This window comes from Trichechus manatus, unplaced genomic scaffold (assembly GCF_000243295.1).
Source record: "Trichechus manatus latirostris isolate Lorelei unplaced genomic scaffold, TriManLat1.0 scaffold00088, whole genome shotgun sequence".
Classification (NCBI taxonomy): Eukaryota; Metazoa; Chordata; class Mammalia; order Sirenia; family Trichechidae; genus Trichechus; species Trichechus manatus.
In genome coordinates this window covers 649133-667158 of record NW_004444024.1, presented here as the reverse complement: position 1 = coordinate 667158, position 18026 = coordinate 649133, and the positions used below count along the sequence as shown (strand labels likewise).

General features: G+C 41.6%; 2 protein-coding genes across 8 annotated transcripts in view; one reads left to right on the top strand and one right to left on the bottom strand.

Annotated features, from left to right (window-relative positions):
• Nucleotides 1-14352, bottom strand: part of NUP98 (nucleoporin 98 and 96 precursor) — a 124818-nt gene extending 110466 nt beyond the window's left edge. Inside the window, exon 1 of one of the 7 annotated variants that reach the window (XM_004381928.2) lies at nucleotides 13942-14352. The gene's annotated coding sequence lies outside the window, so the exon portion shown is untranslated. Of the gene's footprint in view, nucleotides 1-11299; nucleotides 11360-12618; nucleotides 13874-13941 lie in introns of those variants that run through there. The other 6 variants (XM_023736510.1, XM_023736512.1, XM_004381930.2 and 3 more) reach the window with 6 other exon arrangements.
• A 145-nt stretch (nucleotides 14353-14497) lies between these two features.
• Nucleotides 14498-18026, top strand: part of PGAP2 (post-GPI attachment to proteins 2) — a 30886-nt gene continuing 27357 nt past the window's right edge. Inside the window, exon 1 of the transcript XR_002824923.1 lies at nucleotides 14498-14545. The gene's annotated coding sequence lies outside the window, so the exon portion shown is untranslated. The remainder of the gene's footprint in view (nucleotides 14546-18026) is intronic.

Sequence of the window (18026 nt, the reverse complement as noted above, 5' to 3'; positions counted from 1 at the left end):
CATCCAAACCCTCAGCTCCTAGCAATCAAATTTTGGTTTTTAATAATCTCATCCTAACACAGAACCCTAGCATCACATAAATATTTCACAAAATGATTTTTAGTAGTAATAACAACATCCTAGGTGACACCTCATAGTTTACAGAGCTCTTTTACATATTTATTTCAACAACTCTAAAAGGCTGGTATTATCCATCACTACCTGTATTTTACATGTCAGAAAACAGGATCAGATATTTAGCAAGTTTCCCAAGGTCAGAGTTGATAAGTGGTGGAGCCACGGTTTAACCTATCTTCTAACTCCCCATGGACACCCTCAAATCCTAGGAAGAAAGTGAGACAACAAACAAGAACATGTGTAGTATCATGGAAATTCATCTGTTTCAGACCCAAGAACATGCGACAATGCAGGGAGCAAATCCAATTAAGACCCCTGGAAAAAAGCTTCTCGCTCAGGCTAAGCCTATCTTCTTTGTTCTGGCAAAGATGAGCTTGTCTCAGTCTCTAAGCTTGATCTAGTGTTTTCTTAAAAATTCTTGAAAATTATTACCATGAAAGCAAACTAAGATTTTAGAAAAAGCCTCATGATTTTTATCCTAACTGCTTGAAATTAAAGGATAGATAATATATTTCATCCTTTCCTATTCAAACAAATCATTCCTTTCCCTAAGTCTGTGTAAATGTCACTGACTCAATGAAAAATGTCACCTCCCTAATCTCAAATGTCAACTCTTCTATAAGTATTCCCTAACTCCCTCTAGCAATTAGTCATTCCTCTTGGCTTCCACAGCACATTATAATTTGTTTGCACATACCTACCTTGACCTCCCTATAGTAGTCACTGTGATACAGTAACTACACAGACAGCCCTTTAAGACTAAAGAATTTTCCTCAAAAAGCTAGGAACAGAAATATATGATCCAGCAATCCCACTCCTAGGTATATATCCCAAAGAAATAAAAGCCGTCACATGAATAGACATATGCACACCCATGTTCACTGCAGCATTATGCACAACAGCAAAAAGGCGGAAGCAACCTAAGTGCCCATCAACAGATGAATGGATTAACAAACTGGTACATACACACAATGAATACTATACAATGATAAATAATAATGACCAATTTGGAAAACATCTCACAACACGGATGAATCTGGAGGTCATTATACTGAGTTAAATAAGGCAATCGCAAAAAGACAAATACTGTATGAGACTGCTACTATAAAGTAACAACAAAAGGTTTACACACAGGAAAAGACTAAAGGATTTGTCGCACCAGCTGCTGAAGAGTGCTACCAGGAGACAGCCCTCAGCTGTCAGCCCTTTTCAGAACTGCCTCAGCTGAAGAGTGACCTCCCCCAAGGTACCACCCCCTTTTGGTGACAGCCTATATTCATGGCCAAAAGCTGCCCCAACTCAGGATAATTCTGAAGGGCGATCCCAACTTCATACTCTTCATGGGATTGGATGAGGCTTTCGTTAAGACAATTTCTCTCTCAGCCTAATCTGCTTTTTCCCCTCTCTTCCATAGGTGGTGATTCCAAGAGCAGTCCCTAATAAATCTGCAGGACATTCTCCAACTCAAGAGTTTGCTTTCCAGGAAACGAAACCTTTTGATACCTCCTAACCCACAAGCAGCTCGGTGGGAGAAAGACGTGAGAGTCTGCTTCTGTAAAGATGACAGCCTTGGAAACCCTACAAGGCAGTTCTATTCTGTCCTACAGGGTCACTGAGTCAGAATCGACTCTACAGCAATGGGTTTGATTTTTGTTTTAACCCTCAAATCTGTCTTGGAAGAAGCACAACTAGAACGCTCCTGAGAAGCAGGGCTTCGAACTGGTTCAGTCATGGCTGACAAAGCGAAACTGGAACACACCTGAATTTTTACAACGTGGGTGATCCGGAACCAGAACCGAACAGGAAAAATTACAGGCTGAATCCGTGAAACGGGAGACTCAGAAGAGGCATTGTGAGCCCTTTCATAAGCCTGATGCATAAGACCAGATTATTACCAGCAGACATTCAAAGCAGCACAGTCGGCCACCATCTTTGAGCAGGGCAGTGCTATTTCTGACTCTGCTCAAAATTCAATTTGGTTGCTATGGCAAGTATACGTGCCCTTGTTTTCTAAGAGGGAGACTATGTTTCTAGCAGGGCTTTGACCTGTAATTTTTCCCATTGTGGTTCACCCAATTTCTTAAAATTTCGGTCTGTCCCAGTTTTGCTTCCTTAGCCATAACTAAACCGAGAAGAATCGGTTCAAAGCCCTTTTAGAAGCGAGGATGACAACACTTCATCTCACTTCCTCTGGACATGTTATCAGGAGAGACCAGTCGCTGGAGAAGGACATCATGCTAGGTAAAGTAGAGGGTCAACGAAAAAGAGGAAGCCCTTCAATGAGATGGACTGACACAGCAACTGCACAATGGGCTCATACATAACATCAACTGTGAGGATGGCGCAGGACTGGCCAACGTTCCGCTCTGTTATACACAGAGTTACTATGAGTCGGAACCAACTCGATGGCACCTAACAATAACAAACCTCTGCCCCCCACCAGTCCTCTCCACCATACACAATGAGCTTCTCCAGAGTAAAAGACAATATTGTTCATTTTACTATCCCAGAATCTAACACAGGGAACGAAATACACATGTACTCATTTTCTAAATTAATAACAATCACCACTAATCTGTTTTTAAACACACAATGAATGATAAAGTAACTTTAGAAATAAATTCTAACTTGAAAATAAAATTATGCTCACCCTTCAGCCAAAGATTAGACAGGCCCAAAAACAAAACGAGACTAAAAGGGCACACCAGCCCAGGGGCAAAGACTAGAAGGCCGGAGGAGACAGGAAAGCTGTTAGTAGGAACCCAAGGTCGAGAAGGGGAGAGTGCTGACAAGTTGTGGTGTTGGTAACCAATGTTACAAAACAATATGTGTACTAACTGTTTAATGAGAAGCTAGTTTGTTCTGTAAACCTTTATCTAAAGTACAAAAAAACAAAAGTCACTGATGGGAGATGAAAGCGATACATGATAGTGTCTTCTTTATGGGAAGGGTAACTTCCAGATGAGACTCAAGCTCAAAATAGTTCTCCCTCTGGTCAGGAACACAACAGCCATATTTTCTAGTAGCGTTACTGAATAACCTGTCTGGCTTCATAAACACTTTGTAAATGTATACAATGAGAACATAAATGTTATTACTATTAAGCATGTGTCATTTTCAAAATTGACTATCAGTTCTGCAAAGATGTGCCTGACTGTGCTTCAGTTGGTGGTGTTAGGGCAACTGGGACTCACTGTTGCAATAATCACAATAAATAAATAAGCAAATAAAATTATGCGACACCAAATTAAAAACAAAGGAAACCGTGAAAGATTAAGATTCCTGATGGAATTTATCATCTAATTCAGAGGTTGCAAAAAGGATGAGATTACAAAATGGGTGGATGCAACCAACAGACATTTTTTGTTTGGTCCATGATATATATGTACAGTACATATGCATGGGGTCGCCATGAGTCAGAATCAACAGCAACTAACAGCTACAACATATTATATACACACATATATACTTGTGTAGAAATGTTTATGTGTGTGTATCTGTTTTAACTAGTTCATAACAGCTGCCTGGCCCTAGTAGGCTCTGGATGTGACTTCTGATCTAATTAGAGAAAGGACCACTCATTAAAAATTCAAGGGCCAAGAAGCATGGTAAGAAGTCAAAGTCAAGTCAGAATACGAGAAGGAAATCTGAGGGAAATTTCCTGGAGGATTTAGAATGTGAACTAGACCTTGAAGAGAAGAACATAAAATAAGTAAGGTACACAACTAAGAATTGGTATTTGTGCACCTATCTGGCCTTACATGTCTACAGCAAACTCGGTTTCTCTCAGACAGCAAGCACACAATAAATGCACTCACTAGTTCATTATGATGTCGTTACCTAAAATTAGTAACAACTGACTAAAGGAGTGAATCAGAGCACTCTATTATGTAGCAAGAATATGGTATGAAGGCACTACCAGAGCATTTGGACAAAGTTACCCCCTGACAGGTGATTTCACGTAAACCATGTTTATTGGAAACATGCCGTTGAGTCCATTCTGACTCACAGGGACCCTACAGGACAGAGTGGAACTGCCCATAGAGTTTCCAAGGAGCACCTGGTGGATTTGAACTGCCAACCTTTTGGTTAGGAAGCCATAGCACTTAACCACTACACCACCAGGGTTTCCTTATTGAAAAAAGCAAGCTGCAAAAAGATACATTTACACACAACAGAAAAGATAACACACTATTATTTATGTGTACATTATATACAGTAAAATCAGTGAAGACTAGAAAAATACACACCAAATTCATGAAAGTAGTTGCCTCTGGAGACAGAAAGGGGAGTAAGACATAAGACAAAGAATTCAGAAGACCCAGGCTTTTCTATAATGTTTTATATCCTCTATTTAAAAAAATATCCAAAGAATATAGATATTTGTATTAACTGCAATTTTTTCCATTAAAAAGACAAAGTTGTAAAATCCATTTTAAAAAAAGAGGCAGAATTAGAAGTCACTGAGTTTCTGCTAATGGTGATGAAATAATTTGGAAAAGGATAGTGCTAATGGTTGCACAACATGATGAATGTAATCAATGTCACTGAATTGTACATGTAAAAACTGTTGAACTGGCAAATGTTCTGTTATCTATATTTTTACCAATAAAATAATTAAAAGAAATAAAGGCAGAGTAATCTTATGAGATTGAGATGTATGGAACATCTAAATCCATACAACTATATGAAGGCATATCATACATCTAAGTTTTTACCCTTTCTTATATTAACACTCTTAATTAAAAGAAAATAACTTTGCATTCACTATAAATGGGAAATCTATAAAACCAAAATTTGACAGTATTGATAAGCACTATCAGGTGAAAGAAAATGTCTCTGGCAAATATGAATGTTCTAGTCACCGAGAGGTAATCTTTCTATGGATTAGTAACAATTTACCAGGCATCCCCATGGCCTAGATGAAATTTCCTGCATCAACTTCCTTTATAGATGGACTTACATATATACATATGTTGAAATTTTCATAAAAGACGTATTTTGAAAAAAAAAATAAAAATGAAATAGCACTATACAGAAGGAGACAATGTCCTTAATTTTACTTGGCACTCTATGTTCAATCTTCTAATTAATAACTCAGACTCTCAGATATAATAAAGAGATAGCCTTTCTTATTCAGACTGGACTAGTAGTCCGGTCAATGGACTGGACTATTCATTCACAATGTCCCAACTGATGCTCAATAAACTGATGTCTTAGTTTATACTTCCAACTTTTGTGAGCTTGTGAACTCTGGGTACAATGACAAAATTTCTGGGTACAATTTCTGTCCAGAAAAGTAAAGGACCAGATCCTGAAACATGATGACAACCAAGCAACTGCCATTGCTACATGCTAATAACTAAGCAAGCTTCCCGCAAGACATTTCCAGCTTGCTTCTAATTCCAGAAAGTTACCCAAATGGGGTGTAATGTTTCCCCTTCCACTTCACTGAGTTCTCTTGTATCAAACTCCATAAACAGCAATAACAACAAATATTTGTTACATGAATGAACTAGCATAGTACTTTGCCATTTACAAAATGTTTTTTTTCAATATAGTCTTTCAATTAATCTTCACAAAAATAGTAGGAAACACAGGGATTATCATCCACAGTTAAATTGAATGGAAAAATTACTGTCAATTTTTTACCTTGGATGAGAGAGGAGGGATAGGAAAGGAGGGATAGCTAGAATTCCAGGAAGAAGAAACTAGGCTAGTCTTAAACACATAATGGAATCCCTCAGTGGCATGAACCGTTAGTTGGAGGTGCAAGTTCACCCAGAAACAACTTGGAAGAAAGGCCTGGCAATCTACTTCCAGAAAATCAGCACTGAAATATTGAGTACAGTTCTACTCTGACACACATGGGGCTGCCGTAAGCCGGAATCAACTTGACTTTTTTTGTTTTAATTACCTAATATCACATCCCAAACTATATGCTGCCCTAAAGCTGTTTTACAGTTTCCTTCCTATGACTGATCCCTTGATCAAGCCATTTCCTTGGTTAGAACATTCACTCTTCTCTCTAAAAACTATGTCCCCTTTTCTTTCTAAATATTGCTGTTCAAGCCTCTCCTGCTTCACAAAATGGTCTCAAATTAGACACATCAGATTCTTTTCAGAACAAAAACATTTCCCTTCTCCTCCCCGTTTCCAATCCCTATTACATAAACCAATGTCTCCCAACTGTTTTTAGTTATGCAATGTATTTGTTGTTATCCCTGCCATTTGAGTATATAAGCTGTTTGCTGCTCTGGTAAAAAAGCACCTTGTCTTGTCCAATTTCCCCCACTGGGGTATAAATGAATTTTAAGTAATTCATAGTACGTAATACAGCTCCTCCTTCATAATACCGAGTAACATTATTTCTATCCCATTAATTCATGGTATCATTTTACAAGCAGAAACAGTGAAAAGAATATATTAGCTCTGGAATGAGGCAAATCTGTGTTTAAAACCCTTTGCCACTTACTATCATTGCAACTCTCTGTAAATCTAAAATTATTTCAAAATAAAAGTTTAAAAAAGAAAAAAACTCTCTGCCATTTACTACTGTGTAACTGAGTAAGTTATGATATTCAACCTTTTAACCCTCACTTTCTGCATCTGAACAATGGAGGTTATGTAGCCTACATGAAAGGAGTGTTAGAAACACAAAGCTGCCTCAAATGAAAGGTCATCAAAAGCTTACTTTTTGTTTCGTTTTTCAACAGATATTTTACAGTATTTTTTAATTAGAAAAAATTTTAATAATAAACCTTTTTCCCTCACTCTAAACCTTGGCTAGTCAACACCTAACTAGAACTTCATTCCTAATACGATTTCTTATTTCCTAATACATAAGTGCCACCCACTGACCTCTTAGCACAACCATTAAGCACCACCGCAAACAACAAAAACAAACATCACCACTCCCAATGTACTGTCACTCTGTTCACTCATTCTTTTCCACTCACCTCATACCTCTCTCCTCATTCCTAAGTACTCATCCTTTTTTTTTGTACTTTAAGCGAACATTTACAGTTCAAGTTAGTTTCTCATCCAAAAATTTATACACACATTGTTATGCGACCCTAGCTGTTCTCCACATAATGTGACAGCATACTCCTCCTTTCCACCTCGGATTTCCTGTGTCCACTCAACCAGCCCGTCCCTTTTTGCCTTCTCATCTAACCTCCAGACAGGAGCTGCCCATTTAGTCTCACGTATCTACTTGAGCTAAAAAGCACTCTCTTCACGAGTATCATTTTATGTCCCATAGTCCACTCTAATCTTTGTCTGAAGAGTTGGCCTCCAGAATGGTTTTAGTGCTGGGCTAACAGAGAGTCTGGGGGCCATGTCTTCCCGGGTCCTTCCAGTCTCAATCAAAACATTAAGTCAGGTCTTTTTACTAGAATTTGAGTTCTGCATCCTACTTTTCTCCTGCTCTGTCAGGGACTCTCTGTTGTGTTCCGTCAGGGCAGTCACTGATGGTAGCTAGGCACCATCCAGTTCTTCTGGTCTCAGGCTGATGGAGTCTCTGGTTTTTGTGGCCCTTCTCTGTCTCTTGGGCTAATATTTTCCTTGTGTCTTTGGTGTTCTTCATTCTCCTCTGCTCCAGGTGGGTTGGGGCCAACAGATGCATCTTAATGGCCGCTCACTAGCTTTTAAAACCCCAGACAGTAAGTACCCATCTTTTAAACTTACAAAATCAATTTGCCCATTCCTTAAGAAGCTTATTCTGCAAGAAGGGCTATATGTGCAGATACCAGTAACCTTTGCGTTAAAAGAGCACGTGGAAGTAAGACCAAACAGTGTGAAGTGATGAGTGAACGCAACATGTATTCATGGAAGACAAACTGTTCCCTTCCTGCTACAGACAGCCCTAATTCAGGAGCTCGATTCTTTTTCCCTTGACCAGTGTTTTTTCCTAACACTTTTAGCTATGTAACCCAATACATAACACAGACAAAAGCAAAAGCTGCTCTAGCTGAAATAAATTGGGGGTGGGTACAGTAGAGCCCCACCAGCTCAGCTCTCCAAGGAAGCTTAGGGGCTGTATGAACCAGTGTGAAAAATCATTGCCCTAGAGCAGGGTGATCCACAGGCCCCTAGAAGTCCCTTTCAGGGGGTCCGTGAGGTCAATCACCACCTGTCTGTCAGTCTGTCACACTGTGGTGGCCTTTGTGTTGCTGTGATGCTGGAGGCTATGCCACCAGTATTTCAAATACCAACACGGTCACCGATGATGGACAGATTTCAACAGAGCTTTCACACTAGGAAGAAAGGCCTGGTGATCTACTTCAAAAAGGTAGCCAATGAAAATCTTATGGATCACAACACAACACTGTCCAACTCACTTGCTTTGGATATGTCATCAGGAGGGATCATTAGCCCTCTACTTCACCAAACATGATACTAGAGGACGTCATGTTTGGTGAAGTACAGGGCTAATGAGGGTAGGGGAGACCTTCGGAGAGGACTGGTATAACAGTCACAACAATGGACTTGAACAGGCTGGCAACTGTGAGGATGCTACAGGACCAGGCAACATTTCATTCTGTTGTACATAATGTCACCATGAGTTGGAGTTGACTTGACTGATGGCAGCTAACAACAACCACAACAACTAAATGAAGTCAAAACTATTTTCATAATACTAAAATATAATTTTTTACTGTGTTAATCTCTGCACTGAGGTGCAAAGGCAATGGTGCTGGAACCTCAGCATGAACCAAAGCAATGATCCTATACTATACTAGCAGTTATATAATTCTTCACTGACACGTACTTAACAGTACGAAAAAAAGATTCCACTTTCACTTAAGAATGTCCTTTATGAAGCAGTAAAAATTACTAATTTAATTAATTCTCAACTTCTGAGTGATTATTCTTTGCGATGAAACGGGAACAACTCATAAAGCACTTCTGGATACTGAAAAAAAGGGCTGTCTCAAGGAAAAGCACTTACGTGACTGATTAGGGAGTGAACTAGCCAATTTTCTTCATGGAACACTATTTTTATTTCAAAGAGTGAATGACAAACTGGTTACTTGGTCTTGAAGCAAAAATCAGAATTCTGGAAAACTTGTGTTTGTCATTATGAGCTTGTCAGCTTCCAAATTCTTAAAAAAGACATCCGATGAGATGGGTGGTAATACTAACAACTGTATAATGAAATTTGTCAACATTCGGAAGATCTGGCTAACTCAGTGAACCAATAATTTCCAAATGACCAGTACATTTTAATGTAACAAAGTACAAAAAGTTCAGTGAAATCGTTTCAGATTCCATACTGCAACCTTTAAGAAAAAAAACTACTTGTCAAGTTTGGGTATAGTGTCAAAGAAGAGTATCTACAATTATGCAAAATGGCTATTAAAAGACTCCACCCTTTTCCAAATACATACCTTTCTGAGGCTGGATTTTTTTCATATACTTCAACCAAAACAACATATCAACAGTCTGAATGCAAAAGAAGACCTGAAAATCCAGCTGTCTTCTATTAAACCAAACATTAAAGAGATTTGCAAAAATGTAAAATAATGCCACCATTCTATCTTTTCAGTTATTTTTCATGACAACTGTGTTACTTATGTCGAACATAAGTTAATTATTATTATTAATTTGATCATATTAAAAATTTTGTTATAATTTCTAATACAGTAAATATCAACAGATATAACCCTGTAAACAAAAGTTGTTTGGGGTCCTCTGTAATTTTTAAAAGTATAAAGAAGTCCAGAGACCAAAAAGTTTGAGAACTGCTATCCTAGACTATTACAGATAGACAAACAGATAGACAGCTGCCATCAAGTGAAGTCCAACTCATGACAATCTCATGTTGCCTGCTCTTGTGTCACTGTCACCATTGCTGGCAAGTTCAAGTACACTGTTGCAGCTACTGTGCCAATCCATCTCACTGAGGGTCTCTCTCGCCCTCACAGACCCTCTATTTCACCAAACATGTCCTCCTTTAGCAAGTTGGAATCGACTTGACAACAACTAACAGCAGCAGCAATCAATCCCTCCTGATGATGTGTCCAATGCAAGTGAGTTGGACAATGTTCTGTTGTGATCCATAAGGTCTTCACTGGCTAATTTTTAGTAGATTGCCATGCCTGTCTTCCTAGTCTGTCTGAAATCTGTCCATCATGGGTGACCCTGTTGGTATTTGTTATACCAGTGGGACACCTTCCAGCATCCTAGCAACACAAAAGCTACAAAGTTTGACAAAACTGACGGATGGTGGGACTATTGTTAAAGCTTCTTCCTAACTCGTCTGCCTGCCTCCAGTTTCACATCTTCCAATCTACCCAACTAGCCACACCAGCTTAAAACCAGTCTTAGTTTCAGACTTACCTAATTAGAACTATATTTTAAGAAATCATTTTTGTTCTACTAAAAAAACTGCAATGGTTTCTCATTACACTGAATTAAGTACAAATTCTACAATATGGCAAGTAATTCTCAGTATTTATAAAATTAGTTTGCACAGCGGCACAAGACTTTGACCAATGCATATTCATGTGGCATCAAGTCTATAAGTGAAACGGAAAGATAATGCAATCATGTAACATCACATTTAATTATATCAATTCAACTACAAGCTCTTTTGCTCTCTCTCACAAAAACAGAAATATTTATTTACCCAACAGCCTATCCCCTTTCAAACAAGACCTTGATTTCCACAGAAAAGGAGGCTATCACAGAAACCAAAGGAGAAACTAAAAGTGACCCCTGGACTCTTAGCTCTTCTGATTCCCAAGTACCAGACCCTGGCAATTTAAGGGTTTTTCAAGTATAATTTTTTAAAAATACAACTTACTGATGAACTTTACAAGCAAACACTTGGCAAGATAAAGGCATTTTATTGAAATACTGGAAATGTTTTCTCTAGAGCAGTGGTGTCTATCGGGGATAATTTTGCCTCTCGGGACATTTGATAATGTCTGGAGACATTCTCAGTTGTTGTAACTTGGGGGGCTAAGGGCATTGAGTGTGTAGAGGCCAAGTATGCTACTAAACACCCTAAAATACACACGACAGCCCCCACAATGAAGAATTATTTGGTCCAAAATGTTCATAGTGCCGGACAGAGAAATCTTGCTCTAGAGACATACCCTGTCAGATACTTGAGGTCAATTTCAAACACGAACAGATGTACCAAATTCTCAAGAAATGTTATTCAAATACTTGCCTCTAATGTTGCTGTTGTTAGGTGTCGTCAAGTCGGTCTCGACCCACAGCGACCTTACGTACAACAGAACAAAACACTGCCCAGTCCTACGTCACCCTCACAATTGTTGCTCTGTTTAAGCCCATTGTTGCAGCCGCTGTGCCAATCCATCTCATTGAGGGTCTTCCTCTTTCTCTGACCCCCGACTTTGCCAAGCATGATGTCCTCCTCCAGGGACTGGTCCTTCCTGATAACACATCCAAAGTAGTAAGACGAAGTCTCGTCATCCTTGCTTCTAAGGAGCATTCTGGCTGTACTTGTCAGGATGGCCAAGTAGTCTAAGGGGTAAGACTCAAGGTATGCACCTTGCCTGTAGACATTCTGGTCTCGGAATGGAGGCGTGGGTTCTAACTCCACTTCCGACACAATGCTTGCCTCTAATACCTACTTTTAAAACTCCAAATTCCTCAGTCTCCTAATCTTTCAAGAAACTGCATAATTACAGATGTGCTCTTTATTGTAAATAAACATCAGAACTACTATCCCTTACTTCCCGGTTAACTGCCACCATATAAATAATATAACCGACAATGTAATACAATAAAATAATACAACTAATTTTTTTCTAATCTGCCAGTGAGTTTGGTTCCCTAAAAATTCTACTTGCTCTTAGCTATCTAGGAGCTAGGAGACAAGAACAAATTCAGCTACCGAAACACTATGCAGTATATAAACTATACAGATCCTCTTATCTGGGCCCCACGTTTCAGGAGCACATAAACACCCAGACTCTCTTATGATTATTTTTAGGTAACTCCTCCGTATTTGTTTATTCATTCAAGCAAACACGCTAAGGGACTACTATGTGCCAAATAACCTGAATATAAAGTCAAAACAAAAACATTTTACCACCGTGTAATACAATAAAAAAAAAGTAAACAGCTAAAATGCAAAACTATATGTGCTATAAATAGAAGTATCAAATAAGTGCTACGGAAGCTTGAAGGGGAAAGAATGCCAGGGAAGGCTTCCCAGAAGAGAGTAATGAACTGAGAAAATGTCACAGAAAACATAAACTGTTTACATCTTAGTATTTACACTACAGTTCTTGTCTGCTCTCATCATACACTACTGTTTTTCAGTTTTTGCTCTGTCATGTAAACAAGAAGTAACAATCTGACTGACTGGAATGGACCAAAGTGGTAAAACTAGTAATTCAATTTCTAATCTTAAATGAAGAGTAAAAAATAATAATTTTATCAAAGTATTTACGTCCAGTACCTCCATCCTGTCCAATTTCTGGCTTTGATATCCTAACTTTTTTCACCAAGTAAACATACCATCTGTCATCCAGTTCACAAATGTTTCTTTCTGAATTTATAAGACTGCCAACGGGATAATCATTGTTCTTTTCTTTTCTTGCAGTTAGTTTCTTCCTCCAAATCGGGGTTTAATTCCCTCATCTTATTCTATTAAAGTACTTTATTTTGAATTTTGCGCCAAAGAGGAACCATGGAGTTCCAAGGCACTAGAATTACAAAGTGACCGCTGCCTAGCTTTCTAAGTCTTGCCTATATTTCTTGCTATCGATTCCAATACTGTTGTGGGTCACTAACTGGACTCTTCTTCTGAATCCACAGCCGCTAACGCAGGTCAAAATTTCAGATCTAGAACAGGAAACTAGCCAATGACTTGCAGTTTTATCAATTCGTTTCCAATACATAACACCACTAACGTTCTGTAACCAACTTTTGAGTTTAGTTCTATCAGTCTAGGCAAGGGTACCACTAATGCAGCTTCTCCCTTATTCTGGAGAGAGCTAGTAGCACCCAAATCCAAAACGCTATTTAAGACTACGTCTACTAACTACAGAATGTCTACCGTCCCCACCCCCAGAATCCTCAATAATGAAAAACTGGGGCCCCCTAGGAGGGTGGTGTGGTAAAAAATTTCTAGACTGAATCAAGACATCTGACTTAATCCCGTCCTTTCTCCAAGCCTCGGTTTCTCCATCTATAGAACTTGCACGGGATGCAGGGAAGGGGACTGGCTCAAATAATTTCTAAGGTCCTCATTACTACAGTAATTCAAAAACCCAATCTTTCTCTCATCTGGCTTTACACGGTTTACATGGGAAAACAGAGAAAAACCTTTTACTCCACTGAACCGACCCTAATTCTCAAATATTATCTTAAAAACTAGCAAAATCCCAACTCACCCAACTACCACCTTTCTCTCGTGGAGAAGGCAAGGCAAATAAAGCCCATTTCTGCACCACTGCCAAGGAAGTCTGGGGAGATCGTATTCAGGGTCTTAAGAAGCTGTCTCTGCAAAAGGCCGGCCCACCGGGGGCGCCTATCATCGCCAAGGGAATGAATGAGTACAACCAGCTAAATGGGCGCTCAGTCGGCGGGAGCTGCAACTGGAGACCCCCACCCCCACTCCCAGCCCAGATCCCACCACATCAATTCCCTCGCAGAGCCGGAAGAACTAAGCCTGGGAGTCGCAGGATCGCGGGCCCCGCCCCCTTCCTCATGGTAGAAGGTGCGCGACGGGCGCGAGACTTCGGCGCTGAGAGGGCCTGGGACGCCCCGCGCAGCCGCCCGCCCTGAGGGGAGGAGCCTGCCGGTCCCGGGCCGCCGCCGCTCCGGCTTGGGACTTACCGCGATGCGGTGGGGCAGGGGAAGTGTCAGGAGTGACGGTCCAGGCCGGTTCGTCACCCGCCGCTCTCTGAGCAGCGCGCGGCCGCCTCGAAACCGCCGCCGCCACTACCACCGCTACCGACTGCCGCTCCAGGCGCAAAGCGCAGAGGGCCCGACTGCGTCACACGCCGCCCGCCGTCAGAGGCTCGCTCCGAGCGCTCCGCCCTCGCTGTCTGAGCATTGGCAGACCAGGCCGCCACTCTAGGCCCGCCCTGTTACTCATTGGGCAACTAGTCTTTCGAAACAGAACGTGAGGGCGGTCTTCGGGAGAAGAGACTAGGGGGAAGAGGAGGGGCATGAAGAGTTAGGGAGAGGAAAAGGGGAGGAGCGGTGGAAGGGATCATGGAGTCCCGCCCCCACACTGCCGCGGTTGGGTGGGAGAGAGTCGTGGCGTCACACAGGGCACCTCGAAGTGGGCTGGTGAGTGGCTAGATTGGGGTGTACCGGGCGGGGTGTGGGAGAGGAGTGCTGACGCCATACCGAGGCTCCTCCCCCTTCCTTGGGCCCGAGAGACTCCGGCTGCGGAAGCTCGGGCCAATCAGAAGGAAGGCTCCAGGATGGCATGGTAACTATTCTACCCTTCCCTTAACCCCCCGCCCCTCAAGTCCGCGGGCGGTGATGGGAAGGCTTCCCTGTCGCCCTGCCCGCGCTTCCCGGCCACACCACGTGCGGAGCTGGAGGACCCTCCCCGGAGGCCCGAAATCGCAGCACCCTCCTCTCTTGCCAACCTCGTCAATCAAAGTTGAACTAATGGCTCCTGACAGGCCTCTGTTACAGCCTTGTCACTTTGTATCCTATTATTTACTGCCTATCTTCTGTTCCCAGAACAGAAGCTTGATTACGAGGAGGAGGGGCGAGCAATGTTCTAGAAACTGGACTTCTCTAGTAACTGAGGATCTCATACAGAATAGCAGGGGCGGTGCTCATGCTCAGAAAACGTATGCGGACTACCCCTCCACCACCACCTCTATCAATACAAAACTGAAACGGGCTCTGCCCAAAAGTTAAATCCTGGGTTTTTAATGGTAGCAAGGGATGTTTGATTAATTTGTCAGAAAGTGGAGTGGTTGTATAGATGAAATAAGATAATGGATGTGCTTGAAGAAAAAATGTATGTATTGATGACCTCCTTCGTTGATCTCCATCCAAACATCCCCCCTTTCTCTCCACCTCCCACCTCCCCCACCCATTCCCGTCCCCCCTTCCCCACCCCCGCCTTTGCTGTACATGAGAGAGTCATAAACTCTCCCTGATAGTTACTGTAGCTTCCTCACTCTCCCTGAACCTTTGATTTCTCATCCTCCAATCCTCAAGCCCAACTCTGTTCAAACCTTTTCCTCTGCTAATTTATTTTGGTGTTCCTAGGATCAGGCACAGAGTAGATACACATTAGTGTTTGATGCATGAATGAGTGAGTTATTTTCTACAGTAAAGGAATCAGAGTAAAAAGTTGAATTTTAGAGTCAGAAATCCCTGGGCTTAAATCTGGGTTTAACTGTGTATTCGCTGTGTGAACTTGGACAAATTTCCTAACCCCCTGAACCTCAGTTTCCTAGTCTGTAAAATGGAGATAACAACTCTACTTGCCTCACAGGGTTGTTTTGAGAATTAAATGAGATAGTATATATAAAGCACTTAGCATGGTACCTGGTACATAATAAGCCTTCGATAAAGGGTAGATATTGTTTGCATTCCTTAAAAATGTCAAGGAGCTCCCATTCTAAACACTACATGCTCTAAGACATGGGGTCTGACACAGAAAAGGGGCTCAGAAATACATCTTGAAAGACTAGCAGGTATGCAGGAGCTGGGATCCTTAAATAGCACACACTTGTGGGCAGAGTGGAGGGGGACACATTGGACAAGGAGTGCTCCAATGAGCAATTTCCTGTGACCATGGTGATTTCTAAGTAATGTTGTTTGCTACTCTGGTAGGCATATAGCCCATAGCCTCATCATTCCCAGGGACCTTAGCCTGGGGGAAGATTTTTTGTGGATCCAGGGCTTCCTGGGCCCACAGACTCCTACTGTGCCTAATTCTCATAGCATCCCTTTTGATAGTCATCGTCTTCTTCCACTCTAAAGATAAGCATTTTGATACGTGTTCACAAAAGCTTGCTGAGCTAAGCCCTAACCTGAGCATCAGGAGCCCAGAGAAGTCCACAGATCAACACTCTGCACTGGTCAAGAAAGGCCAGCTGTGTCTTGGGAGCCCCCAGTCTCCCACACACATGCACTGAAAACTCATCCCAAGCAGCTATGAAGGATTGGTGTTCATGGAGTAGACAGACATGTAAGAACTGCAGAAACATGAAAGAGTAAGAAAGATTTCCTCCCAAAGTGATGGTTGTAGGTTTCTTATATGGTGTATTGGAAAGAGCAGCAGATTTGGAGTCAAACGGAGCCAGGTTCAAGTCCTAGATCTGCTACTTTTTAGAGCTTGTACAAATTATTTAACTTCTGTGCCCCAGTTTCCTTGTCTGTTAAGTGGACACAATAATTCCTACTTGAAGGTCAAAAAAGACAAAGGAATTTGCAAGAGACTGGGAATATATTTGATGCATGTTGATTCCCTTTCTGTTTTCCTATAACTTGATAAGGAAGGTTAAGGTTTGTAAATAGTGTTGAATGAATAATTTCTTTTATAAGGATCCGCACAAAGCTGGTTCCTATGAGGTGGAGGTTAAAGATGTCACAAATGTCCAACTTTTCCAAACTACTGTCCTACTCTATTATCTTTAACATCAGTTACTCCTCCCATTAGCACTGCCCCTCCCATCTTTGGGTAAAGTAATTTGCTGCAATGTCTCACAGAACTCAGGAACCATATCTCAGGGAAATGGCTCATGTGGTTATGGAGGCTGGCAAGTCCCAAATCCATGGGTCAGGCGTCAGGCTGGAGGCTTCTGCAGACCCACGTGGCTGCAGGGGCTGACAAACCCAAACCGGCAGGTCAGAAGACAGGCTGCTGGCTCACAAAGATGTGGAAGCTGGCAAATCAGGTCAGACAATAGGCTGCTGGCTCAAGGGACTGTGGAAGCTAGCGAATCCCAGAATCGGCAGGTCAGAGAGCAGGCTGCTGGCTCAAGGTCCAAGAACCATAGGTTAGATGATCATGAACTGGATGCAGGATCTAGAGTGAGAGAGAGAGAAGTTCCCTAGAGCATTTATATACATTTGATGCACACCACACCCTCAAGGAAACTTCCCCTACTTGCGAAGGCAGTGACTTGAGTCATGCCCTTTAGTAAGGGTAGTGACTAGAGTAAGGGTAGTGTCTTGAGTCACACCCTGTAGTAAGGTGGTAACTCACGTTATATCCCTAACCCTGCCTCATTAACACAACCACAGGCATAGAGGCTAGGATTCACAACACATCACAAAATGGAGGATAATTAGATCACAGAATGGAAGACAACCCTACAATACTGAGAAATAAGACCTAGCCAAGATGACACACAGCCCCAAGCAGCACAGGTTCTATACACCTTATTTGCATAGTCCCACTCAATCTCTGTGTGTGAGTCACAAAGACTACAGCTACAAGGGCCATCTTAAGCAATTTGTTGCACTGCAGGCCACTCCTTGGCTCTTCTAGCCATTGGCCCTTTTATACTTGAAGAATTAACTTTCCCTTCCCAATCATTTTACCAGTCCAAAACAGGCATTAGCAATTAGTCCTTCTGTAGGGCAAAGAGTCCGCAGGGTAAGGTTACTCAGGTACCAGCCATTCAGGTCTGCTGCAGGTGTCCCATCTGATCTGGTCAGATTCTCCAAAAGTCATCTCATCCTCACCCTTTCTGGCTTCTGATAAAATTTAACTGAGAGAGGATTATTCCCTTGCTCAGAGTCTCTTTTGAGGTATCAGCATAGTGTTATGTTTCCCCCACTGCATAACCCATTTGTTCATTCCTTTACCTTCAGCTATTATTTCTTCTTCCTTCCTTTTGTCTTTTATTTTTACCCAAACTTTTCCACCATGGGAAGGGATATCAGGTTTAGCTGCTGTGCCAGTCCAGATTGCTGGTGGCAAGACCAGTCTAGCA